Below are 12,019 nucleotides of genomic sequence, written 5' to 3'. Positions count from 1 at the left end.
TATGTATGTATGTATGTATGTATGTATGCAGTGCAGGGCTACCAAATTTTTTCCTACCACACTGTGGGTGTGGCGTATGCAGGATGCCCTGAATTTTCTTTCAACATCCTCGGAGTCCTTGGAAAGGGGCGGCATACAAATCTAATAAATTATTATTATTATTATTTATTATTTATTTATTTATTGTTAGAGTTGAAAGGGACCATGAAGGCCATCCAGTTCAACCCCCTGCCCAAGCAGGAACCCTATAGCACACCAGTCAAGTGGCAGTTCAATCTTCTCTTAAAAATGTCCAGAGTGTTGGAGTTCACAATGTCCGCTGGTAGGTTGTTCCATTGGTTGATTGCTCTAAGTTCCTCCTTATCTCCATGTTGAATCTCTCCTTGGTCAGCTTCCAGCCGTTGTTCCTCGTCCGGCTATTATTATTAATAATAATAATCATTATTAATTACAGTATTATCTTTCATGCAAATTGGGTGCTCTGGGCTGGAGCTCCATTTTTGCTACCCCACTGCATTCCCCCGTCCGAGTAGCATCCCACCCCTGTATGTATGTATGTATGTATGTATGTATGTATGTATGTATGTAATATCTGTAAGTCGAGGACTACCTATATCACTGAAATTTCTCCAAAGTTACCCACCCAAAGGAACAAGGAAGAAGGTGCGAAGTTTTCACAACCTCTGTGCGCGCAGGATGTGTGTTTGTATGTAGAGCGTTTGTGGAGGAGCCTCGAACAAACGCGCGCCCTTGACTCATCCGCTCTGGCTGGGGCTTCTCCTGGGCTACCTTCCGCCACATCTGTCCTGCCGGAGCGCTCGGCAACGCCTTTTTCCTCCCGTCGGCCTGTAGAGGCAGCAGCTTCCCCCCTGAGCCGAGGGCGGTGCCAAGTTTAGAAGCCGACGGACTTTTTTTCCGGCACTCGAAGCCGCCCGAGTCTCCCCGGTGTGTGTTTGTGTGCGTCTTTCTCTCCCCCTTCCCCTTCCTTTATAACCGCTCATCCCCGTTTCCAAAAAAAGTGGCCGGAAAAGGCAGAAGGAAAGAAACTTGGCGAGAGGGCATCCGAGCCAAAGAAGGACAGGCTTCCCACGCCGGTAAGTTTCCCCCCACGAGATCCAGACTCGGGCTATTTGCTTCCGAAACGGGGACGCGGCCGGAATCGATTGGTCTGCACCTTTGCTTTTTTGGGGGGGGGGGCGGGGGGGGGCAAAATGGGCTTTCTTCCAAGGTTGTGTGTTAAAATGCAAGCGAGGTTTGGCGTTCTGGGCGTTGCGTGAGATTTGAGCGCTATACCAGGATGTGCATTGCAAACTTTGTTGCAAAGGCGGATTTATTTATTTATTTATTTACTTTTGCAAAAATACACAATCCTCTTTCTCGCCGATTTGTGCCCTCGAGGATTTTAGAATCGGTTTCCTTGTAGCCGATTGCTACACTGTAAGGAGGAACTTTGAAAACATCCGAGGCATCGCAGATGTGAAAGTGCGCCTACTGTTTTCAACTCCGAGGATAAATTGTGATTATTATTTTTTAGCCCTTCTAAAGTCACTCCGAATTCTTTTCCCCGTTCCCGTTTGCAAACTGTCGCTGTCGGGATTCTTATTCTCGTTTTAGCGTTCGGGCTGTTGATTTTTTTTTAAGATAGTGATCTTTGCTGATGTGTACAGGAAGTACTGTGGTGACTTTAAATAAAGTGAGCCCGAACTGCGGGATCCTGTTTTAGAGAAAGGTGAGGTAGGTTGTGGTAATCCCTGTTTATGCTCTTTTGGAAGCCGTGCAAAATCCTGGCTTAAACTGTGAATAAGGCTTGCAATAAGAGCTGCACCTGTTGAGTTTCCTCCCACGGTGGGGGATTAATATATATACCAAGAGCCATCCTGGTTTGCTGTTTGTTGAGCCAGGAATCGTAATTGTGAGAGATGTAGAGTTTTGTAGATGCACTTTTGAACACTCTTCTAGCACAGTGTCTAAATGAGTGAATGCATTGCCCATAAGAAAACCATAAGAAGGCACAACATTTTGCCTTAAAACTGCATATGTTGATTGATATGGCTAGTTGAAAATGTAAAATTAGTTACCGTAATTAATTTTTAAAAATGCAGCATATTGGCATAACGGGGAAGAGAGTAGCTAAATAACCAATGGACAATTTCAATCTTTTGATTTAATTCTTTGGACACAGGAACTGTGTCCACCTTAGAAAGGAACAAGGCTTTTATGAAACTAACGTAGTTATACTGTACATCCATAAACTACATAGTTATGACCTACTTACTGTACAACAGTTTATGTTTCAATGTTTCAAAATGAAATTGTTTTTTATTACTACAATTTTTTTCTCTTTTATTGCTACAACCTTTAACTGGCGGATTTCAGTAAAATTTATATTTGGGCATTTACGGTTATTTAGAAGTTTCCACACTAAGTTGCCATTCACTTTCATAAAGTCTCTTGGGCTCAGTATGGTTTACAAACATAGGTTCACATGCAGCCTGAGGGTGGTTTAGTGCAGAGGGGCAAATCCAAGGCTCCATTGGTCTTGTAACTCCTCAAAGGCATTACCACGTGTTACTTCTTAGTATTGTAGGAGAAAGTCTCTTATTAAAGACATGCCAAGATTAATTAACAATTAAACTGGGACAAAATGTCCTGGTTCTAACCATTTTGAATTGAAAAGCAATCTAGAACCTTAAAGGGGCAATGGCAGGGAGTAGGGGTGGGGAGCAAGTATGTCAGAAAAGTCAAAATGGCTGCTAGGACTGCGCAATACATCTTTTTAAATTAAAACTCCATATTTTTAAGCAACTAATGATCGGATACTTTCCACTGGTGATAGCTCATATCCTGCTTTCATTTTCATCGTTTTTACTTTCAACTTGCCCAAATAGATTTTTAAAGCAACCTAAAGGAAGTTAATGTTGTGATTTTACCGGTATATATCAAAATGTTTTAGGTTGTAAACCATTACTGAGGCTTGCTGAATCTTGGTCATTATGCATGTAGTTGGGTGAATGAAAAAGCAGAGACACCCTTTTTAAAGTATGTGGCTCTGCATGAGAAAGACATAGAAACATAGAAACATAGAAGTCTGACGGCAGAAAAAGACCTCATGGTCCATCTAGTCTGCCCTTATACTATTTTCTGTATTTTATCTTACAATGGATATACAGTGTTCCCTCGATTTTCGCGGGTTCGAACTTCGCGAAAAGCCTATACCACGGTTTTTCAAAAATATTAATTAAAAAATACTTTGCGGTTTTCCCCCCTATACCATGGTTTTTCCTGCCCGATGACGTCATATGTCATCGCCAAACTTTTGTCCGCCTTTAATAAATATTTTTTTAATAAACTTTAATAAATAAACATGGTGAGTAATAATCTAAATGGTTGCTAAGGGAATGGGAAATTGTAATTTAGGGGTTTAAAGTGTTAAGGCTTCATAGCCAAAAATAGTGTATTTACTTCCGCATCTCTACTTCGCGGAAATTCGACTTTCACGGGCGGTCTCAGAACGCATCCCCCGTGAAAATTGAGGGAACACTGTACGTTTATCCCAGGCGTGTTTAAATTCATTTACTGTGGATTTATCTACCACGTCTGCTGGAAGTTTGTTCCAAGGATCTACTACTCTTTCAGTAAAATAATATTTTCTCATGTTGCTTTTGATCTTTCCCCCAACTAACTTCAGATTGTGTCCCCTTGTTCTTGTGTTCACTTTCCTATTAAAAACACTTCCCTCCTGGACCTTATTTAACCCTTTAACATATTTAAATGTTTCAATCATGTCCCCCCTTTTCCTTCTGTCCTCCAGACTATACAGATTGAGTTCATTAAGTCTTTCCTGATATGTTTTATGCTTAAGACCTTCCACCATTCTTGTAGCCTGTCTTTGGACTTGTTTAATTTTGTCAATATCTTTTTGTGGGTGAGGTCTCCAGAACTGAACACAGTATTCCAAATGTGGTCTCACCAGCACTCTATACAGCGGGATCATAATCTCCCTCTTCCTGCTTGTTATACCTCTAGCTATGCAGCCAAGCATCCTACTTGCTTTCCCTACCGCCTGACTACACTGTTCACCCAGACAAGCTGGCATTGTTTCAGCAATTTCAACCACTGCATTTTTTTCCCACCTTTGCTCTTTTTTGTTCTCATTAAGTTTGGATTAACTCAGTGGCTACAACCTGTTTAACGGCCGGTTCGGTGATAATGCAGTTCGGGATCATCTCTTTTGCAACCCAGATGAATTTGGGGCAGTAAATGGCTAGCCACATTTCATTTTAATGAAACCCTTCTATCCATTTTTGCTGTGATTCATGCTTGCTATTCATACTCTCAAGGCAGATAGTTCTGAATTTTGGGGATATTGACCCATCTTTAAAAAGTTCCACTACATGAGCCATTGACCACAACGAGGTTATCAAAACTATTCTATACAGAACCTTGACAGATCAAAGAATTACAGCCCTCACCCCTTTCCTTTCCTTCCCTTCCCCTTCCTTCCTTCCTTCCTTCTTTCCTTCCTTCCTTCCTTTTTGTGTTCTGAAAAAGTTTTGGGATCAGTTGGTGCTCTTGAAGAAAGACTTCCATAAAATTCTAAATAAATTCCTGTGTGGTCTCAGCCTTTGCGTGGCTACTTACAATAGCTGTCTCTTTTATATGTTTTTCTGTTATTGCTTTGATAATATTCTTTTAAGGAGCATCATTTTCAATTCAGGATTGTCTTCTTTTGAATTAAATATGAGTGTACGATATTTTGAAGTTATAGTCTTGCATGCGTTCATCTGACAAGATCAGTGTTTTGGATTCAAAGGATAAAAAAAAGTTAATCCAGAGTTTGCATGGGTATGTGCTCAGTCCCTTCAAGCAGCTTGATTTTATTCTCTTGGTTATGTATAGCTACCATGTGATCCTGGGAAAAGCCATGCTTGGTCTGAAGTGTCCTTAATAAGACCATGTGTTTCGATGCAAGCTCCAAATTCTTTCTTGCCATTCAAAACTGAAACAGTGCACAATCCTAGAAAAAAAAATCTCACACTAGACGCCATGTGACATTAATCTTTTATCTCATGCTATGTTTTAGTGCTTCCTTGCTTCCAAATTTCTGTTTCATCTGGGGAATTGCTCTCTTGAGCAGCTTTTGGGTGACACCATGTGACAGAGAGGAGTTCAAAAACTGACTTCTCCACCTTTGAAACCTGTTATAGTTTATTCAGCCACACTTAATTTAATGGAATGTGGCCTTCCCCTCAACTATTTCCTTTTGTAAAGTTTGGAATATGAATTATGTGACCTTGCCACCAGAAAGGTGGAGGTTTACAGGGGTTTTTTAAAAATAGTTTTTTTATATGGGCTTTTTATATTTGTAAGCCTCCAGGAGTCACTGAGAATGAGTTGGGTGGCCATACACATTTTCTTACGTTAAATGAATATAGGATGGACTCTTCAAAGTTGCATTTTGCTTGTTCATGTTGATTCTGGTGCAACTCCCAACTTGTGTTACTGTGCTTCATGAGTAGTTTCTACAAGTATAGTATCAAATAAATTGTACTGAAGGAAATATATTTAGGATTTCTATTGATTATGTAACTTATTATTTATACTGTTCTGTTCTATTCTATTTTATTTATATTAATTGTATTTTTTATATTTATATTAATCCAACCTTACACAAATTACTTAAGGCACTGAACATATCCAACAAATCTTCCTCTTATTTCTTCCATACCAACAACTTTATGAGGTGGGTTGGATTCAGAATGACTGGTCCCAGGTTACCCAGCTGGCTATCATGAGTAAGGTAGGATTAGAACTCACAATCTTCTTGGACTAATGTCACCCAGCTGGCTTTCCATGCCTAAAGTGAGACTAGAATTCCTGGTCTCCCAGTTTCTAGCTTGATGCCTTCACCAATATATTAAACTGGTTCAATTTCTTACTCCCATGTGTGTAACACAATGAATGGATTAGGCTCAGCTACAAAAAATTGTGCCAAAAGGTGCACTTCATAATCTGGAGTAGGCAGCTCCATATTATGAAGGGGACAATTTGAGTCTAATCTGTACCATGACATGTGTAGGCAGCCATGCTCTTCTCCCTCAAGATGGATATAGCATCCAGGAATGGGTTAAATCCACCTGCGCTGTGATTGGACTGAGTCTGTCAAAAGCTGTTCAGGTCCCACCCTTGTCACTATGCTTGACAGATTTTATACTTAGTCACTCAGCGAGAACGTCCAATCTTTCTCCTCCTGCCAAACTAACCTATTTTGGGGTTCTATTCCTCGTTGGTAGGATTAGACTCAGCTACAGAAAATTGTGCCAAAAGGTGCCTTTCATAATCTGGAGTAGCCAGCTATCTATCTAGATTACCCTAGATGTACACTGAGAGCATATGCACCAAGACAAATTCCTTGTGTGTCTAATCACACTTGGCCAATAAAGAATTCTATTCTATTCTATTCTATTCTGTTCTATTCTAAAAGACACAATTTGAGTCTAATCTGTACCATGACATCTATAGGCAGCCGTGTTCTTTTCACCTTACCACCTCCTGACATAACTGATCGTGCAGATACAGATATTGGGAATTCAGAAATGAATGGTTTCATACATAAACCATCAGGTATGGCTAGACCAGTGTTTCTCAATTATTTTCTGTTATGCTTCCCCCCCCCCGGAAAAAGTAAACATTTTGTGCCCCCCTAGCTCTCCGGCGGGATGATTGTTTGCAATATTCAGCACATTTTCGCTGAAAAAAAACCCTCAAGCAGCTTATCAGCGTGATTGGGATGTAATATGTTTAAGTGACGCCTTAATTTATTTGGCCTCATGCTGTCCGCTGCCAACATTTTTAGACATAATAAACATAGCGGTCTTTCCTCATTTCCCACCATAGTCAGAGTGAAACCAAGCGCTACATACGCTTCATCATATTTCCTCATCTTTGCTTTCGGAAGACTTACGTTTGTCTCACTATCTCCGTCTCTCTCCTCCTTTCTTTTCATTCCTGTTAAATATTTCTCCATGGTGTCTCTTAAGGGTTTGTTATCTGCACTTCATATCTCCTATTCCAGTGATGGTGAACCTTTTTTTCCTTGGGTGCCAAAAGAGTGTGTTTGCATGAGTCCCCACACCCATAATTCATTGCTCCCCCCACCCCTCTGAAGGCTGGAAACAGCCTCTTTCCCAACTTCTGGTGGCCCAATAGGCTCATGTTTCACTCTCCCCAGGCTCCAAAGGCTTCCCTGGAGCTGGGGGAGGGTAAAAACTCCCTCCTCCATCCCCACTGAGGCACTCTGGAAGCCAGAAATGCCCTGCCACAGCCTCTGTGCAAGCCAAAATTCAGCTGCCCAGCACAGACATGCACATTGGAGCTGAGTTAGGGCAATGGCTCGTGCCAGGCTGCCAGCAGATATGGCTCCCCATGCCACCTATGACACCTGGACTATTGTTCAGTGCAAAAAACCCCTACTCTCTGCGGCAAAAAAAGAGCACGTTCTCCGGTGTCATGCGCTGTCCCGGCATCGCTCCATGCCCACCATTGGTGGGACCCGTCCCACTATTTGAGAGACACAGAGTTAGACCAGTGACTTCCATTGCTTTGTCTCACTTTTGCTGCACCTGGTCATATGCAGTTCTTGACCTGTACTCCTTTTCAGAGTCAAGGCTATGATCAGAGAAGGATGATTCATGTAGCAGCATGAAACTGAGACATATGTCAAGAGAAAGCAGGGAAGGCCAAAGAAGGAAGGAACACACTGTACAAACTAATGGTCATCCAAGCCAGGTCTGTCTCTCTTCAATGAGCTGGTTGCCACAGCAAAGGATGAAAAGCAGCTGATAGGGATTAGGGATGGGAACAAAACCTCGTGATTGTGAAAAACTTGATTTAGACTGAAGTTGAAAACGCAACAGTTCTGAGTAAAATTAGCTAACTATAGTAAAATCTTTTATCTGTGCAGAGTCCAGTGAATATGAGCTCTTCTTAGCAACAGCTAGGTTGCTAGGGGCGCTATTTGATGATTGAACGCAATTCCCCTATTTAAATAGCAGAGATAAGGCATCACTGCTAATTAAAAGTTTATCGTGTTTCATTATTATTTCCATGTTGTATAAGCAAGAAATCACAGCTGTAAAGTAGTTTTATGAGACAGGAATATATTTATTTATCCCATTATATTTAATATGGAATGTTGCATGACCGGCACTGTCTGCTTTTGTTTGTAAAATAGGCCTCTCACAACCTATTCTGCCTTTCCGGTAAATAAAATTGCATGTGCGTGTGCTATAAATACAAATCTGGGTAATATACAGATGAATGATTGGCTGATTCAGACTTTTCTTCTGTCCTTAGGTGCCAAAAGTTTATCTCACAAGAGATAAACAAAAATCAAATGCTATTTTAAAATAAAGGTCAATATATACATATTTATAAACTATATATAAAAAATAACTTTAGGTATTAAAATATAAACTTTCAAAGGTAACAGTGGGTGGATTTCAGAGCTATTCAGATCACAGTGAAAGAGCTGGTTAAAGATCTATGGAGATTTTATGTCATTCAAATCAGTGGTCTCCAACCTTGGCAACTTTAAGACTTGTGGACTTCAATTCCCTCTGGGAGTTGAAGTCCGCAAGTCTTAATGTTGCCAAGATTGGAGACCCTTGATCCAGGTCATGGTTGTCCCAAAGATTAGGGTTAGAGGTAACTGGACTTGGTTTTTTTCTTTGAAGATACAGTAATACCTCGTCTTACGAACTTAATTGGTTCCCAGAGGAGGTTCATAAGGTGAAAAGTTCGTAAGATGAAACATTGTTTCCCATAGGAAACAATGTAAAGTGAATTAATGCGTGCAAAAAAATATATGCAAAAAACCACCGCCACCCGGCTGTCACCTTTTGAAACAGCCGGACGCTTCTCAGCGTTCTCCCAATGCCAAACCCGGAAGTTTGGCAAAAGTTCGGGTTCGGGTGGCCGCCGAGAAGCCCCGCCGCCTGGCTGTCACCTTTTGAAACAGCTGGGGGGCTTCTCGGCGTTCTCCCGAACCGGAACGCCAAACCCGAACTTTTGCCGAACTTTCGGGTTCAGCGTTCGGGAGGCCGCCGAGAAGCCCCGCCGCCCGGCTGTCGCCTTTTGAAACAACCTGAGGAGCTTCTCAGCGTTCTCCCCAACGCTAAACCCGGAAGTTCGGCAAAAGTTCAGGTTTGGCGTTCGGGTTCGGAAGGACGCCGAGAAGCCCCCTGGCTGTTTCAAAAAGCGACAGCCGGGCGGCGGGGCTTCTCAGCGGCCACCCGAACCCGAACTTTTGCCAAACTTCCGGGTTCAGCGTTCCAGCGGTGGGTTCATAAGACGGAAAAAGTTCAGAAGAAGAGGCAAAAAATTTCCGAACCCCGGGTTCGTATCTCGGATTGTTCGTATGGCGAGGGGTTCGTATCATGAGGTACCACTGCATTTTGCTTCTTCAATTTAATCAAAGAAGCTTCTTCAGCTCTGACTGGATGATGGAAAGATTTATTCTCCTTGCAGATAGTTTGTCATTTGCATTCTTTTGGCAAGTCAAGTCATTAAGGTCATCTGAAGGTTTATCTGTGTCATCAGGGACACCTGAGAGGTGCAGATCATAATTAATAATAATAATTTATTGGATTTGTATGCCGCCCCTCTCCGCAGACTCAGGGCAGCTAACAACAATAATAAACACCACATGTATAATCCAATAATAAAAAACAACTAAAAAACCCCATTATAAAACCAAACATTCACACAAACATACCATGCATAACTTGTAATGGCCTAGGGGGAAGAGCTATCTCAACTGCCCCATGCCTGGCAGTATAAATGAGTCTTGAGTAGTTTACAAAAGACAGGGAGGGTGGGGGCAGTTCTATCCTCCGGGGGGAGTTGGTTCCAGAGGGCTGGGGCCGCCACAGAGAAGGCTCTTCCCCTGGGGCCCGTCAAACGACATTGTTTAGTTGACGGGACCCGGAGAAGGCCAACTCTGTCGGACCTTATCGGTTGCTGGGTTTCGTGCAGTATGGAGCCTTCTTGAAACTGTTGAAAGATCTAAGTTATAGACTGGAGATAGATGATGTCATATCCCTCCCCCTCTGTTGAGAGAAGGCTGCTCAACTTTGTCAAATTTTGTCAAAAGAGGCTATCTGTGACCAAATGAAGGTCATCTCTCCTCTCCTTCTCTCCTGTCTCTTCCCCCCTCTCCCGTCCTTTGCCTACAATATTTAGGAGAGTGTGAACTCACAAAGATATAATGTCAAGTGTAATAGAAGTGAATCCAGAATTATTCTTATTGGGCATTTTTAAATTTAAAATAACGAAACAAAATAGATACTTGACCATACACATAACCACAGCTGCTAGACTTGCATATGCTCAATTATGGAAAACAGACAAATTACCCACAACATTAAACTTCATCAATAAAATGTAAGAGGTGGCAGAAATGAGTAAACTAACCTTAGAATTACAAGATAAAGATGATACTGAATTTTATAAAACATGGGGCAAGTGGTATGTCTGGTTAAATCAAAATAAATATATAAAAAGATAAATCTCACTAACCACTACCCTTTACCTACAAGAAGCATCAAAGCTTGTTACAGATATGTAATCTTAACAATCCAACTTAAAACTATAACGCAGAAAAAATAATCTTGTGCTTTGAAACGTAGAAACAGCTATTTAACATTCTAATTTAAAGGCTGTGTAAATAACGATAGTCAACATATCAGTTGACTTTCTTTCTCTCTTCCTTTCTTTTTTTCTATTTTTACTTCTTTTCTTCCTTCTCTTCTTCTTCCCCCCTTTTCTTCCTGTTTTTTTCTTTTTTTCCCCTTACTTGTCTTTGTAATTGTATTTGATCTCCCCCCCCTTTTTTGTCTCTTTTTTATATTCAAACAACTAATAAAGATATTTAAAAGGGAAAAGAAAGAAGTGTGTGTACAGTAATACCTCGTCTTACGAACTTAATTGGTTCTGGGACAAGGTTCGTAAGGTGAAAAGTTCGTAAGATGAAACAGTGTTTCCAATAGGAATCAATGGAAAACCCAATAATGCCTGCAAGCCCATTAGGAGAATCCAAAATATTAAGGCTTAAAAAAAAAAAGCGGCAGCCAGATAAAGCTGAGGCGAACACCTTTCTTCTCCCTTGAGCTCCATGAGCCTTTCCCTCCCATTTTTTCCCACCTCTTTCTCCTCATCTCCCTCACACCTTTCTCCTCCCTTGAGCTCCATGAACCTTTTCTTCCCGTTTTTGCCCACCTCTCTCTCCTCATCTCCCCCACACCTTTCTCCTTCCTTGAGCTCCATGAGTCTTTTCTTCCTGTTTTTGTCCCCCCTACTCTGCCCAGCAGAGCGCCCGTTTTTGCGATCCTGGGATTCCCCTCCTGGGATTTCCCTACAGCATTGCAAAAACGCAGAAGTCAGGAGGTGGGGTTTCCCATGGAGAGGAGCCTCAGGGGATCCCAGGATCGCAAAAACCTGCGCGTGGCTTGCAATGAAAGTCCGGAGGCGGGGAATCTCAGTGGCGGCTTGGCAGGTTCGTACGGTGAAAAAAGTACATAAGAAGAGGCAAAAAAATTCCGAACCCTGGGTTCGTATCTCGAAAAGTTCGTATGATGAGGGGTTTGTATCATGAGGTACCACTGTATTTGCATTCCGCCAAGACTGAATATAGTTTTTTCTTTGCCAATGAAGCCACCTGTACATCTGATGCAAGCTTTGAATCCAAGGTGGGCTTTTACACTGTTCAGAGGAAAGGGCAGATGAGGCCATTTTTTAAATCCCTAGATCTGGAGCCTCTCTACATAAAATATCTGGTTTCTGTGAATCTGTTTTAGTTTATTGTTTTCACCCAATACATCATTGCCTTCAGGCATCTATGCGGCACCTGCACAATGTCTCCTGTTGTAACATTAATTGTATGAAGGCAATTAATATGCAAGTTTGAGGAACTATCCCAGCTGCGGCAAATATCTCTTCTTTGGATCTGCTACTGCATCTC

General features: G+C 41.7%; 1 protein-coding gene across 2 annotated transcripts in view; it reads left to right on the top strand.

Annotated features, from left to right (window-relative positions):
* Nucleotides 1-846: 846 nt before the first annotated feature.
* The window catches only part of RAB27B (RAB27B, member RAS oncogene family), a 45,617-nt gene continuing 34,444 nt past the window's right edge, over nucleotides 847-12,019 (top strand). The window contains exon 1 of one of the 2 annotated variants that reach the window (XM_070743548.1): nucleotides 847-1,094. The gene's annotated coding sequence lies outside the window, so the exon portion shown is untranslated. Of the gene's footprint in view, nucleotides 1,095-1,264; nucleotides 1,517-12,019 lie in introns of those variants that run through there. The other variant, XM_070743549.1, reaches the window with a different exon arrangement.

Source organism: Erythrolamprus reginae, chromosome 2, assembly GCF_031021105.1.
Source record: "Erythrolamprus reginae isolate rEryReg1 chromosome 2, rEryReg1.hap1, whole genome shotgun sequence".
Classification (NCBI taxonomy): domain Eukaryota; kingdom Metazoa; phylum Chordata; class Lepidosauria; order Squamata; family Dipsadidae; genus Erythrolamprus; species Erythrolamprus reginae.
Note: the sequence above shows the minus strand (reverse complement) of the source record. Positions and strands in the feature narration are given on the sequence as shown.